Here is a 15,572-nt window from a genome sequence, read left to right as displayed (position 1 = left end):
GCGCTCTCTGACCTCTGATTGGATGGTGGTTTTCTAACAGAGGTTTGGCCGACCATTCATTGGTCCGTTTGGGTCCAATTTTTCATTCTGTCTTTGTTCAGTTAGTGTGCAGGGTATTGTTGATAATAAGTTAGACTCGCAAGCACTTTTTACATGTTCCATTAGCTGTTACCACTTCTCTATGATTTACTGTGGTGTTTTCCTGCCATGCTGTGTGTATATTATGCAGTGGTGCTAAAAGAACTGAAGTCCTCTACTTAAAAGTAATAATCTACCACTGGAAAAAATACTGCACGACAATTAGATTGAAACACTTATTGGCAAAGAAATACTTGCTTTATTTGACCATTTAATCAAATGCCAGCATTGCCTTGCATGTGCTGAACGTCTCCTAGAGTCAAAGTCCAACAACATTAATTTCTTCCTCATATTTACACGCCACGCCGTAGTTGGATGAATACCGCTCACTGGGGATAACGCCAGGCTGCTCAAGGCTCTCTGATGTTGTGGTAGAGCGAGTAAGGACTTGTTTGATGTCAGGTGGATGATGCTCCCTGCCACAGCGGCCTTGTCGCCCTGTGGGTGAGTGTTGTGGCAACTCTTCGTTTCCTCCATGGAGCTGCTGGCATTTGGGTATCTGTCGCAAAACCTGACATAAGCACACAGCAAGTATATTAGACAATGCCCCATTGAATGCATCAAAGCAAATGTCATTGAACTGGGAATTCTGCGTTCATACATACATGCATACATGCTGGGGCCCATCAACTTAGTCTGAGCTGGAGGCAGGAGGAGAAAACACCTGGGTCCTCTCCTGCTGCCTGCCCTGCAGCCTGTCTTGCTACCTGCCGTGCAGCCTGCCCTGCTGCCTGTAGGGCTGCCTGCCCTGGAGACAAACACGCCGTACTTCTCTTCCTCTTGCGGCAAAACTTATAATCTGGCATGACATAAAGCAGAGAGCCACACTAAGTTAACCATCCATATGAGAACAGATCCAAACTGGAAATATATCCTACTGTTTATCTACCATACACACAAGGCGTATTAGCTTTGTAACTGCCCATACCAGGGAATTCCTGCATATGTAGTTTTTTAAGTTTTTGAGCCACTTCAAAGTAGGATCTCTTCTGTTCCTCACTCAGCTTGGACCACTCACTGCTCAGCGTGATACTGGTGTCCATCATGCAGGTTTTGCGCACGACACATCAGTGGACGTTAGACCAGACCAAAAAGGCATTCATTGGCTGTCTGATGTTTCCATTCTTGCCTCGGGATGACTGCATCCGCCTCAGGCCTGAAAGAAAGATTTAGTGACTGAAAATCAAGAACATTCAAAACAAGATACAAAGTATGTGTTAGTACATTACTGATCATTTAGGTAGAATCTTTTTTTTTTTTCAGACAAATAAATGAAATAAATTACATAAAAATATTTTCCTTTCAACATCAAATACATTTTGGGGAATGGATGATTTGTCTATTTACTTTAGGCATATTGGGATATTGGTGCATAAATGCATGTGATGGATATGCAATAAAAGTCAAATGAAATGTGTGGCATTGTTTTTTGGAGACCAAAAGTACTGATTATGATATGTCACAGAATAAACAATCAAGTTAAAAAAACACTATAATATCCCAATATCTAATTTTGAGTAGTGTACTATCAAAGTTGTGTGAACTACGTCAAAGAAACGCTACCGCAGGTCATTCATTCCAACTGCTGTCAGACTGTTGTATTTATTGTATGTCTGTCTACCTGCTACTGTAACAAAGTAAATTTCCCCGATGTGGGATGAATAAAAGTCTAAAGTCGAAAAAAGGAGTCATTATTCTGAAAGAATATATTTTAATGTTGACATATTAAATCAAAATGATCCATATCTCAGTTTGACCCTGCAAAAATTTCAGAATTTACAGAATTTACATTTTACCTGAAAAAAAAAGTGTGACTAATACTGTGGACATTTTTTGAGAATATTTTGTTATTTTTGTTATCATCACTCATTTTGTATTTTTATGCTTCCACTCACATACCTCAGTGATCACACAGAAGCCTTGTAAAAAATACCTTCCTCCGTTGGCTGGATGGTAAATGTGTGAATGGATGATCCGACCAATGGCGTCTTTGCATTAGGGGCACGGCCCCACCAGAGGGCGCTGCTGCGCAGGGGAGGATTATAAGCTTTTATAAGTGTTCCTGTGTCAAAAATGTGTTGAGCATAAGTTAATAATAAATTCAACTTTGTCCCCAATGAATTTGATGAAGGCAATTTCCTCTGTAGACACCGAGATGGCCCTGCGCCTGCAACTGCTGCGCGTGCATGCGCGTGTACAGCGCACACTTCAGTTTCGGCAGTGGGGCCTGAAGTTCAGGGCCCCAGAGCGCCTCTCATTGGCTGATTTGAAGCAAGGGCGGGCACTGCACAGGTGTTGCTAGCTCGGCTAATGTACCTAAGGTAACATAGCTAATTCAGGTTTCATTCATTCATTGATGAATCCAGTTGACTACCCGGATAGTGTGCGATTTAGCACTTTACCACTTGAGCAGAAGTTGGAGATAACACGTTTGGGACCACATCGACCGGAGGATTTAATCATTTCTCAAGAGGGAAAAGACAAAGGTCATTCAACCAGGAGTGGTTTAAGCGGAAAACTTGGTTAAACTTGAGCTCGTCAAAAAAGGCGCTCTACTTTCCATGTCTGCTCTTTGGAGGGGAAACCACTGGATTTAAAGATTTGAAACATCTGGCAGAAAGGCTGGTAAAACAAGAAAGATGTGCATCTCATGTGGATAATGCCATCAAGCCAGGTCTTTTAGGGAAAACAAATGTTGCATCTCAGCTTGACAGTACATATACCGACGTGGCATTGAACAGCACAATGACAGATTGAAGAAAACAAGTCTGTTCTTCTTGGGAGAATTATAACCTATAAAACTCTGTGCACTTTGTACATACTTTGGACATGATGAGTCTGCTGGCTTGTTAAACCCCAGCATTTTCAGGTGCATTTAATTGACACAATGTGTGAGGGAGACTCCAGGCTGAGGAGCCACTATGCTCAAGCCTATTTCAAGGGCACTTCAGCAATTATTCAAAATGAACTTGTGGACTGCATGTACAGTGTCTACAAAGATGAGATTGCTCAACAGTTGGCAAATGCACCTTTTGTTGCCGTGCGGGCTGATGAGACCACGGATGTGTCCTGCAAGTCACAGATGGTCACAGTGCTGCGCTGTATGGTAAACAACACCGTGACGGAGAGGATTTGGGAATTTATTGAGGTGAAGGACAAAACGACTGCTGGTTTATCAAATGCTATAAAAGCATCTCTTGAGCACCTAGCTTTCTACACTTTTTGGAGTTTTTTTCTGAGCTCATGCCAGAAGTGGACATTTTATACAGTGTACTGCAAAAAAGAAACATCGACGCAGCTGGCATCAACCGGGCCATGGGGGGGCCCCCATTTTGCTCAAGGGGACGCATTCTCTGCAAATGCGCAAAGGATGCGCATCGCTGCCGTGAGGCGCGCGTAGAGCACCAAGTCAGCCCGAGGCAGGAGAGAAAAAAAAGAGACGAGTAATCTGACACCGCACGCGTTGCCGCAATGATTGACAGCACGCAGCATCTGACCAATCAGCGGTCAGATGCGCCGAAAGGCAGTTGGATGCAGGTGGAGAGATGGCCTCCAAACGGCAGTATGAATCCGGAGCAAGCAAAAGAAAGACAAAGTCAAAACAAGAGGAGGCTCGTGCTTCACTTGAAGGTGGGTATGTTGTTGAAATAAAAAAGAAAAACTTTGTGGCATGAACACCCCAGCTGCTAGCATGCTAATCATGACACAGAAGAGAGCATAATTCTGTCTAGATGTGGACGGGAGATAAAATTTTCCAGCGGCCCTGATTATCATTTATTGAATGTCCTGTTAACTGCCCTGTCAACCTCTGTTGAAAAAGGAGCGGTTAATTGACCAGTTGGTGGTCGTATGTTGGCTCAGGTTTATAGCCTATCAATCTATGCTATCAATAGAAGTTTTGGGCTATTTTTATGGAGGTAAAATGTCGCCATCTCTTGGTGAATTTAATTCATAACAGTCGTATAAGATCAGATAAGATAAATTAAGATAATCCTTTATTTGACCCATGGAGAAATTTAAATCGTGCAGCAGCAAACAGCAGTGTAGGAATATAGAACCCAAGTACAAAATGTAAAAATAACTATATAAAAATATTTAAATATAGAATATATCATCACATCAAATCAGAATGAATATTATTATTAGTTGTAGTCGTATTTGCATTAATTGCATTTTAATCTTTGTGAGGAGGCTAGCCCCATTGCAGTAACTCTCCCTGTTACAGTTGCCTTTGCTGAGCGAAGCTTTTCAAAACTGAAGCTCATCAATGGCGCAAGAACGCTTGAGTGGCCTGGCCCTAACCTTAACCCTCAAAATAAAATTCTGCTTAGGGCCCCAATTTGGCCAGGGGCGGCCCTGACTTCACACTTTTTCCCGAGTTTGTGCGATCCTTTTCAGAGGCTGAACTGGAGTGTGCTTTCAAACTATGGCCAATAAACAATAAGGTGAAGCTGAAAACTGAGTTGAAGTCCCTCTAACAGCATAGTGAGCTCAGCAATGGCAACAATACCGCACTTTCTTTACTGAAGTCCATTCATGAAAACAACCTCCAGGAAGCCTTGTCTAAAACAGTGTCATTTCTGCAAATCATCATCACCACACCGATGATGAGCGCTGAATCTGAGAGAAACTTCTCCACTCTTAAAAGAATAAAAACTTTTATACGGAATACAATGGGACAGCAGAGACTGAACGCCCTGGCGATGCTTTCTATTGAAAGTGAACTCATCCAAGCACTGTTGGATTTTAACAGCAAGGTCACAGAGAAGTTTGCGCACATGAAGGACAGCAGAGTGTCATTCCTCTTAAAGAAGTGATCCTCATCGGTGAGTTTAATTTATTTTTATTCTAAGTGGAATTGATAATGTAGTTTACATATTGTTTAAATTATAGTGGTATTTGTGTAATGCGTAACTGGCGATACGTGTGTGGGTGTGTGTGGGGGACACAACCTCACGTGGGCTCCCCGAGGGAGCTGTTCACCTGTCTGTGGTGCTGAAATGAAATTTGGTTGTGGTATATTGTGTGTGGTGGCTCTGTATGTTGATTGCTGTGTATTGGGTGTGCGCCGTCCACGCCATGAGTCGTACATTGTGTTTTTATTGTTGTCACGTTGTTGTTTCAATCTTGAGTATTTGATATTCTGAGATATTGAACACTGCCATTTGGTGGTGCTATTGATATGAAAATGTCAGATTGGCATTGTTTGTGTGATGGCATTATTCAGCTGCAATTTTGTCGTCAGAGGTGCTGTGGTCCCCTCTCTCACTTGCTAAGGTGTTTTTGTTGTGGGTGTATGAGAGTAATATGTGGTATTTCTGGATTGCATTGTAAGATTTTCCTGCATGGCCCCACCAGAATTTCCAGACCAAAATCACCAATCGGATCATCCGACTATCACTTTCCGGTCCAGGTGAGGCTGGGTTGAGGTTGGCTGGACCTGGGTTCAGGGGTTCTGCAGCGGCAATCATCTGGGACTTATCTGGCCTCTCGGTTACCTGGAACGGGACACTTTGCTCACCAGATGGAGCCCGCTCCGTTGCACTAACCGGGGACCGTGAGGTTGATCCGACGGAGGCAACGTGCTTTCCTCAAGTGGTGGACCGAACTGGGAGGTGGCCTTGGCTGGGTCTTGGTCTGTGTTGCTGGTAGGCGTACTCGTTTCTCGTTTTGATTTTTGAGGGTGTCTGTCCATTGTCAGATGGCTCTACTTTTGGTCCTTGGTCTGTGTTCAACTTCCTCCAAACTGATAAATTTTAAATTGTTGGTTGCCTAGACAACAGAGTTAATGGACGTCATGACGCCGCACCCGCTCAGAAGTTCCAGCTAGCTCTTTAGCTGTTAGCTATTTAGCTTTTTAGCATCTTCCAAAATGTGTTTCAAGACAGAAAATAACATCTACATGACCTTTTCTGTCTTTAAATGACTCACCAACACTAGATATAAATAAACACACTTAAAAAGGTGCAATATGTAAGATTTGGCTACCTGTCAACTTCATACTCAAAACAAATACAGTGGTGAAGTGATGATGTATTTTTGTAGGCTGAGCTAAGTCAGCGTTGCCCTGGTTCCCTCGATAAAAATCCACCGCCATGAAGTTAGTTTTAGGTTGTATATTCGACAGACATTCACTCTGGATACATCCAGCAGCGTCTCATTTTTCAACCAGTGTTGGCAGCAGGAGGACGGTTAGCTCGCCTCGCAGAACCTCGTGCTGCGCTGGAGGCTGACTTTGGGACCATCAACAAATTACCCTATTGTTTGTTTGATTTACACAAAAACAATGTTTCTTCATGCTGTCTTGATGATATTAGTGAAAATTATGATTAAAAAATGTATTTCACTATTTACTGATTTCAAGTAGCACACTTATTTTGATTGCTAATGTGTTATGTATTTATTTCGTAGAAATCTTTTCTATAAGAATATGGCTTTTTTTTCAGTAGCTCCATGTCATGTGCTTGCCCACATCCAGAACAGCATACCGGACCCCCTGGACCCCCTGCAGTATGCCTACCGGCCCAACAGGTCCACCTCAGGAGCTATCGCTGCTGTTCTCCACTATTCCCTCTCCTACTGTGGACCACAGCTCCGCTTTCAATCCCCACAAACTCAACCACAAACTTGTCTGCACTTGGTCTGCACCCCACCCTCTGTGACTGGCTCCTAGACTTTTTGACTGGCAAGCCCCAGTCTGTCAGGATTGCTAATAGGACTTCAGCCAGCATTATTACAAATATGGGAACTCCACAGGGATGTGTCCTCAGCCCCATCCTCTACACCAGGGTTCTTCAAATAAAATTCAAATAGGTCCAGTTGGAGTACACCGCCCAATTTTTTTCAATAGCTCCCAGGTCGTTTGACAGATTGACTCAAAATCGATCAGAAATGTGGTCCTATACTGGTAGAATGAGACACAACAGTTTTCATTGAATTTTAGTGGAATTTGTATTTTTCATGAATATTTTAAAGAAAAGCGGCCATTTTTCATGAAAACCTCGGCCGATTTTTTAGCGAATACACCGCCCCATTTTTTCATTTTACTCGAAATCGCTCCCAAACGTGGTCCTATACTGGCTGAACGAGACACAGCAGTCCCCGTTGGATTCCGGTGAAATTTGTATTTTTAGTGAATATTTTAAAGAAAAGCCGCCTTTTTCATGAAAACCTCGGCCGTTTTTTTTCAATAGCTTCCAGGTCTTTCGACCGATTGACTCGAAATTTCTCCCAGACGTGGTCCTAAACTGGCTGAACGAGACACAGCAGTCCCCGTTGGATTCCGGTGAAATTTGTATTTTTGGTGAATATTTTAAAGAAAAGCCGCCTTTTTCATGAAAACCTCGGCCGTTTTTTTTCAATAGCTTCCAGGTCTTTCGACCGATTGACTCGAAATTTCTCCCAGACGTGGTCCTAAACTGGCTGAACGAGACACAGCAGTCCCCGTTGGATTCCGGTGAAATTTGTATTTTTGGTGAATATTTATAGTGAGAGGGACAATGTTTCATGAGGCTGGCTTAAGGCTGGGGTTAGGGTTAGGGTTATGGGGCTAGGGTTAGGGTTATGGGGCTAGGGCTAGGGTTGCGGTCGTCTTTTGACCGATTGACTCGAAATTGCACACACATGTTGTCCATGCTGGCGTAAGAAAGGCCAGCAGTTTTCATGGGATTCCGGTGGAATTTGTATTTTTGGTGAATATTTTAAAGAAAAGCCGCCTTTTTCATGAAAACGTCGGCCGTTTTTTTCAATAGCTTCCAGGTCTTTGGACCGATTGACTCGAAATTTCTCCCAGATGTGGTCCTAAACTGGCTGAACGAGACACAGCAGTCCCCGTTGGATTCCGGTGAAATTTGTATTTTTGGTGAATATTTGAAAGAAAAGCCGCCTTTTTCATGAAAACCTCGGCCGTTTTTTTTCAATAGCTTCCAGGTCTTTCGACCGATTGACTCGAAATTTCTCCCAGACGTGGTCCTATACTGGCTGAACGAGACACAGCAGTCCCCATTGGATTCGGGTGAAATTTGTATTTTTGGCGAATATTTTAAAGAAAACATGGCCTTTTTCATGAAAACGTCGGCCGATTTTTTCAATAGCTTCCAGGTCTTTGGACCGATTGACTCGAAATTTCTCCCAGACGTGGTCCTATACTGGCTGAACGAGACACAGCAGTCCCCATTGGATTCGGGTGAAATTTGTATTTTTGGCGAATATTTTAAAGAAAAAATTGCCTTTTTCATGAAAACGTCGGCCGATTTTTTCAATAGCTTCCAGGTCTTTGGACCGATTGACTCGAAATTTCTCCCAGACGTGGTCCTATACTGGCTGAACGAGACACAGCAGTCCCCATTGGATTCGGGTGAAATTTGTATTTTTGGCGAATATTTTAAAGAAAAAATGGCCTTTTTCATGAAAACGTCGGCCGATTTTTTCAATAGCTTCCAGGTCTTTGGACCGATTGACTCGAAATTTCTCCCAGACGTGGTCCTATACTGGCTGAACGAGACACAGCAGTCCCCATTGGATTCGGGTGAAATTTGTATTTTTGGCGAATATTTTAGTGAGAGGGACAATGTTTCATGAGGCTGGCTTAAGGCTGAGGCTAGGGTTAGGGTTAGGGTTAGGGTTATGGGGCTAGGGTTAGGGTTATGGGGCTATGGGCTAGGGTTACGGTCGTCTTTTGACCGATTGACTCGAAATTGCACACGCATGTCCTCCTCACTGGTAGAATGAGGCTCGCCGGTTTTGGTTGGATTCCGGTGGAATTTGTATTTTTGGTGAATATTTTAAAGAAAAAAATGGCCTTTTTCATGAAAACGTCGGCCGATTTTTTCAATAGCTTCCAGGTCTTTGGACCGATTGACTCGAAATTTCTCCCAGACGTGGTCCTATACTGGCTGAACGAGACACAGCAGTCCCCATTGGATTCGGGTGAAATTTGTATTTTTGGCGAATATTTTAAAGAAAACATGGCCTTTTTCATGAAAACGTCGGCCGATTTTTTCAATAGCTTCCAGGTCTTTGGACCGATTGACTCGAAATTTCTCCCAGACGTGGTCCTATACTGGCTGAACGAGACACAGCAGTCCCCATTGGATTCGGGTGAAATTTGTATTTTTGGCGAATATTTTAAAGAAAAAATTGCCTTTTTCATGAAAACGTCGGCCGATTTTTTCAATAGCTTCCAGGTCTTTGGACCGATTGACTCGAAATTTCTCCCAGACGTGGTCCTATACTGGCTGAACGAGACACAGCAGTCCCCGTTGGATTCGGGTGAAATTTGTATTTTTGGCGAATATTTTAGTGAGAGGGACAATGTTTCATGAGGCTGGCTTAAGGCTGAGGCTAGGGTTAGGGTTAGGGTTAGGGTTATGGGGCTAGGGTTAGGGTTATGGGGCTAGGGTTAGGGTTACGGTCGTCTTTTGACCGATTGACTCGAAATTGCACACGCATGTCCTCCTCACTGGTGGAATGAGGCTTGCCGGTTTTGGTTGGATTCCGGTGGAATTTGTATTTTTGGCGAATATTTTAAAGAAAAAAATGGCCTTTTTCATGAAAACGCTGGCCGATTTTTTCAATAGCTTCCAGGTCTTTGGACCGATTGACTCGAAATTTCTCCCACATGTGGTCCTATACTGGCTAAACGAGACACAGCAGTCCGCATTCGATTCGGGTGGAATTTGTATTTTTGGCGAATATTTTAAAGAAAAAAATGGCCTTTTTCATGAAAACGTCTGCCAATTTTTTCAATAGCTTCCAGGTCTTTGGACCGATTGACTCGAAATTTCTCCCACATGTGGTCCTATACTGGCTAAACGAGACACAGGAGTCCGCATTCGATTCGGGTGGAATTTGTATTTTTGGCGAATATTTTAAAGAAAAAAATGGCCTTTTTCATGAAAACGTCTGCCAATTTTTTCAATAGCTTCCAGGTCTTTGGACCGATTGACTCGAAATTTCTCCCACATGTGGTCCTATACTGGCTGAACGAGACACAGCAGTCCGCATTCGATTCGGGTGGAATTTGTATTTTTGGCTAATATTTTAAAGAAAAAAATGGCCTTTTTCATGAAAACGTCGGCCAATTTTTTCAATAGCTTCCAGGTCTTTGGACCGATTGACTCGAAATTTCTCCCACATGTGGTCCTATACTGGCTGAACGAGACACAGCAGTCCGCATTCAATTCGGGTGGAATTTGTATTTTTGGCGAATATTTTAAAGAAAAAAATGGCCTTTTTCATGAAAACGTCGGCCAATTTTTTCAATAGCTTCCAGGTCTTTGGACCGATTGACTCGAAATTTCTCCCACATGTGGTCCTATACTGGCTGAACGAGACACAGCAGTCCGCATTCAATTCGGGTGGAATTTGTATTTTTGGCGAATATTTTAGTGAGAGGGACAATGTTTCATGAGGCCGGCTTAAGGCTGAGGCTAGGGTTAGGGTTAGGGTTAGGGTTGTGGGGCTAGGGTTAGGGTTATGAGGCTAGGGTTAGGGTTACGGTCGTCTTTTGACCGATTGACTCGAAATTGCACACACATGTTGTCCATACTGGCGGAAGAAAGGCCAGCAGTTTTTATGGGATTCCGGTGGAATTTGTATTTTTGGCGAATATTTTAAAGAAAAAAATGGCCTTTTTCATGAAAACGTCTGCCAATTTTTTCAATAGCTTCCAGGTCTTTGGACCGATTGACTCGAAATTTCTCCCACATGTGGTCCTATACTGGCTGAACGAGACACAGCAGTCCGCATTCGATTGGGGTGGAATTTGTATTTTTGGCGAATATTTTAAAGAAAAAAATGGCCTTTTTCATGAAAACGTCGGCCAATTTTTTCAATAGCTTCCAGGTCTTTGGACCGATTGACTCGAAATTTCTCCCACATGTGGTCCTATACTGGCTAAACGAGACACAGGAGTCCGCATTCGATTCGGGTGGAATTTGTATTTTTGGCGAATATTTTAAAGAAAAAAATGGCCTTTTTCATGAAAACGTCTGCCAATTTTTTCAATAGCTTCCAGGTCTTTGGACCGATTGACTCGAAATTTCTCCCACATGTGGTCCTATACTGGCTGAACGAGACACAGCAGTCCGCATTCGATTCGGGTGGAATTTGTATTTTTGGCGAATATTTTAGTGAGAGGGACAATGTTTCATGAGGCCGGCTTAAGGCTGAGGCTAGGGTTAGGGTTAGGGTTAGGGTTGTGGGGCTAGGGTTAGGGTTATGAGGCTAGGGTTAGGGTTACGGTCGTCTTTTGACCGATTGACTCGAAATTGCACACACATGTTGTCCATACTGGCGGAAGAAAGGCCAGCAGTTTTTATGGGATTCGGGTGGAATTTGTATTTTTGGCGAATATTTTAAGGAAAAAAATGGCCTTTTTCATGAAAACGTCGGCCAATTTTTTCAATAGCTTCCAGGTCTTTGGACCGATTGACTCGAAATTTCTCCCACATGTGGTCCTATACTGGCTGAACGAGACACAGCAGTCCGCATTCGATTCGGGTGGAATTTGTATTTTTGGCGAATATTTTAAAGAAAAAAATGGCCTTTTTCATGAAAACGTCGGCCAATTTTTTCAATAGCTTCCAGGTCTTTGGACCGATTGACTCGAAATTTCTCCCACATGTGGTCCTATACTGGCTGAACGAGACACAGCAGTCCGCATTCGATTCGGGTGGAATTTGTATTTTTGGCGAATATTTTAGTGAGAGGGACAATGTTTCATGAGGCCGGCTTAAGGCTGAGGCTAGGGTTAGGGTTAGGGTTAGGGTTGTGGGGCTAGGGTTAGGGTTATGAGGGTAGGGTTAGGGTTACGGTCGTCTTTTGACCGATTGACTCGAAATTGCACACACATGTTGTCCATACTGGCGGAAGAAAGGCCAGCAGTTTTTATGGGATTCGGGTGGAATTTGTATTTTTGGCGAATATTTTAAAGAAAAAAATGGCCTTTTTCATGAAAACGTCTGCCAATTTTTTCAATAGCTTCCAGGTCTTTGGACCGATTGACTCGAAATTTCTCCCACATGTGGTCCTATACTGGCTGAACGAGACACAGCAGTCCGCATTCGATTCGGGTGGAATTTGTATTTTTGGCGAATATTTTAGTGAGAGGGACAATGTTTCATGAGGCCGGCTTAAGGCTGAGGCTAGGGTTAGGGTTAGGGTTAGGGTTGTGGGGCTAGGGTTAGGGTTATGAGGCTAGGGTTAGGGTTACGGTCGTCTTTTGACCGATTGACTCGAAATTGCACACACATGTTGTCCATACTGGCGGAAGAAAGGCCAGCAGTTTTTATGGGATTCCGGTGGAATTTGTATTTTTGGCGAATATTTTAAAGAAAAAAATGGCCTTTTTCATGAAAACGTCGGCCGATTTTTTCAATAGCTTCCAGGTCTTTGGACCGATTGACTCGAAATTTCTCCCACATGTGGTCCTATACTGGCTGAACGAGACACAGCAGTCCGCATTCGATTCGGGTGGAATTTGTATTTTTGGCGAATATTTTAGTGAGAGGGACAATGTTTCATGAGGCCGGCTTAAGGCTGAGGCTAGGGTTAGGGTTAGGGTTAGGGTTGTGGGGCTAGGGTTAGGGTTATGAGGCTAGGGTTAGGGTTACGGTCGTCTTTTGACCGATTGACTCGAAATTGCACACACATGTTGTCCATACTGGCGGAAGAAAGGCCAGCAGTTTTTATGGGATTCCGGTGGAATTTGTATTTTTGGCGAATATTTTAAAGAAAAAAATGGCCTTTTTCATGAAAACGTCGGCCGATTTTTTCAATAGCTTCCAGGTCTTTGGACCGATTGACTCGAAATTTCTCCCACATGTGGTCCTATACTGGCTGAACGAGACACAGCAGTCCGCATTCGATTCGGGTGGAATTTGTATTTTTGGCGAATATTTTAAAGAAAAAAATGGCCTTTTTCATGAAAACGTCGGCCGATTTTTTCAATAGCTTCCAGGTCTTTGGACCGATTGACTCGAAATTTCTCCCACATGTGGTCCTATACTGGCTGAACGAGACACAGCAGTCCGCATTCGATTCGGGTGGAATTTGTATTTTTGGCGAATATTTTAAAGAAAAAAATGGCCTTTTTCATGAAAACGTCGGCCGATTTTTTCAATAGCTTCCAGGTCTTTGGACCGATTGACTCGAAATTTCTCCCACATGTGGTCCTATACTGGCTGAACGAGACACAGCAGTCCGCATTCGATTCAGGTGGAATTTGTATTTTTGGTGAATATTTTAAAGAAAAAAATGGCCTTTTTCATGAAAACGTCGGCCAATTTTTTCAATAGCTTCCAGGTCTTTGGACCGATTGACTCGAAATTTCTCCCACATGTGGTCCTATACTGGCTGAACGAGACACAGCAGTCCGCATTCGATTCGGGTGGAATTTGTATTTTTGGCGAATATTTTAGTGAGAGGGACAATGTTTCATGAGGCCGGCTTAAGGCTGAGGCTAGGGTTAGGGTTAGGGTTGTGGGGCTAGGGTTAGGGTTATGAGGCTAGGGTTAGGGTTACGGTCGTCTTTTGACCGATCGACTCGAAATTGCACACACATGTTGTCCATACTGGCGGAAGAAAGGCCAGCAGTTTTTATGGGATTCCCGTGGAATTTGTATTTTTGGAGAATATTTTAAAGAAAAAAATGGCCTTTTTCATGAAAACGTCGGCCGATTTTTTCAATAGCTTCCAGGTCTTTGGACCGATTGACTCGAAATTTCTCCCACATGTGGTCCTATACTGGCTGAACGAGACACAGCAGTCCGCATTCGATTCGGGTGGAATTTGTATTTTTGGCGAATATTTTAAAGAAAAAAATGGCCTTTTTCATGAAAACGTCGGCCGATTTTTTCAATAGCTTCCAGGTCTTTGGACCGATTGACTCGAAATTTCTCCCACATGTGGTCCTATACTGGCTGAACGAGACACAGCAGTCCGCATTCGATTCGGGTGGAATTTGTATTTTTGGCGAATATTTTAAAGAAAAAAATGGCCTTTTTCATGAAAACGTCGGCCGATTTTTTCAATAGCTTCCAGGTCTTTGGACCGATTGACTCGAAATTTCTCCCACATGTGGTCCTATACTGGCTGAACGAGACACAGCAGTCCGCATTCGATTCGGGTGGAATTTGTATTTTTGGCGAATATTTTAAAGAAAAAAATGGCCTTTTTCATGAAAACGTCGGCCAATTTTTTCAATAGCTTCCAGGTCTTTGGACCGATTGACTCGAAATTTCTCCCACATGTGGTCCTATACTGGCTGAACGAGACACAGCAGTCCGCATTCGATTCGGGTGGAATTTGTATTTTTGGCGAATATTTTAGTGAGAGGGACAATGTTTCATGAGGCCGGCTTAAGGCTGAGGCTAGGGTTAGGGTTAGGGTTAGGGTTGTGGGGCTAGGGTTAGGGTTATGAGGCTAGGGTTAGGGTTACGGTCGTCTTTTGACCGATTGACTCGAAATTGCACACACATGTTGTCCATACTGGCGGAAGAAAGGCCAGCAGTTTTTATGGGATTCCGGTGGAATTTGTATTTTTGGCGAATATTTTAAAGAAAAAAATGGCCTTTTTCATGAAAACGTCGGCCGATTTTTTCAATAGCTTCCAGGTCTTTGGACCGATTGACTCGAAATTTCTCCCACATGTGGTACTATACTGGCTGAACGAGACACAGCAGTCCGCATTCGATTCGGGTGGAATTTGTATTTTTGGCGAATATTTTAAAGAAAAAAATGGACTTTTTCATGAAAACGTCGGCCGATTTTTTCAATAGCTTCCAGGTCTTTGGACCGATTGACTCGAAATTTCTCCCACATGTGGTCCTATACTGGCTAAACGAGACACAGCAGTCCGCATTCGATTCGGGTGGAATTTGTATTTTTGGCGAATATTTTAAAGAAAAAAATGGCCTTTTTCATGAAAACGTCTGCCAATTTTTTCAATAGCTTCCAGGTCTTTGGACCGATTGACTCGAAATTTCTCCCACATGTGGTCCTATACTGGCTGAACGAGACACAGCAGTCCGCATTCGATTCGGGTGGAATTTGTATTTTTGGCGAATATTTTAGTGAGAGGGACAATGTTTCATGAGGCCGGCTTAAGGCTGAGGCTAGGGTTAGGGTTAGGGTTAGGGTTGTGGGGCTAGGGTTAGGGTTATGAGGCTAGGGTTAGGGTTACGGTCGTCTTTTGACCGATTGACTCGAAATTGCACACACATGTTGTCCATACTGGCGGAAGAAAGGCCAGCAGTTTTTATGGGATTCCGGTGGAATTTGTATTTTTGGCGAATATTTTAAAGAAAAAAATGGCCTTTTTCATGAAAACGTCGGCCAATTTTTTCAATAGCTTCCAGGTCTTTGGACCGATTGACTCGAAATTTCTCCCACATGTGGTCCTATACTGGCTGAACGAGACACAGCAGTCCGCA

The 15,572-nt window shown here is 43.2% G+C and overlaps 1 long non-coding RNA gene across 2 annotated transcripts; it reads right to left on the bottom strand.

Annotated features, from left to right (window-relative positions):
- Positions 1-327: 327 nt before the first annotated feature.
- On the bottom strand, positions 328-5,866 carry LOC311269756. Of its 2 annotated transcripts, none has more exons than XR_014624144.1 (4): positions 5,494-5,866; positions 1,067-1,294; positions 744-937; positions 328-649 (listed from the first exon to the last, which is right to left on the bottom strand). It is a non-coding gene; the product is annotated as an uncharacterized lncRNA (long non-coding RNA). The 2 variants fall into 2 exon arrangements; XR_014624145.1 differs by having other exon boundaries at positions 1,157-1,294.
- Positions 5,867-15,572: the final 9,706 nt, after the last annotated feature.

The sequence above is a fragment of the Pagrus pagrus genome, assembly GCF_965226575.1.
Source record: "Pagrus pagrus genome assembly, chromosome: 14".
Classification (NCBI taxonomy): domain Eukaryota; kingdom Metazoa; phylum Chordata; class Actinopteri; order Spariformes; family Sparidae; genus Pagrus; species Pagrus pagrus.
Note: the sequence above shows the minus strand (reverse complement) of the source record. Positions and strands in the feature narration are given on the sequence as shown.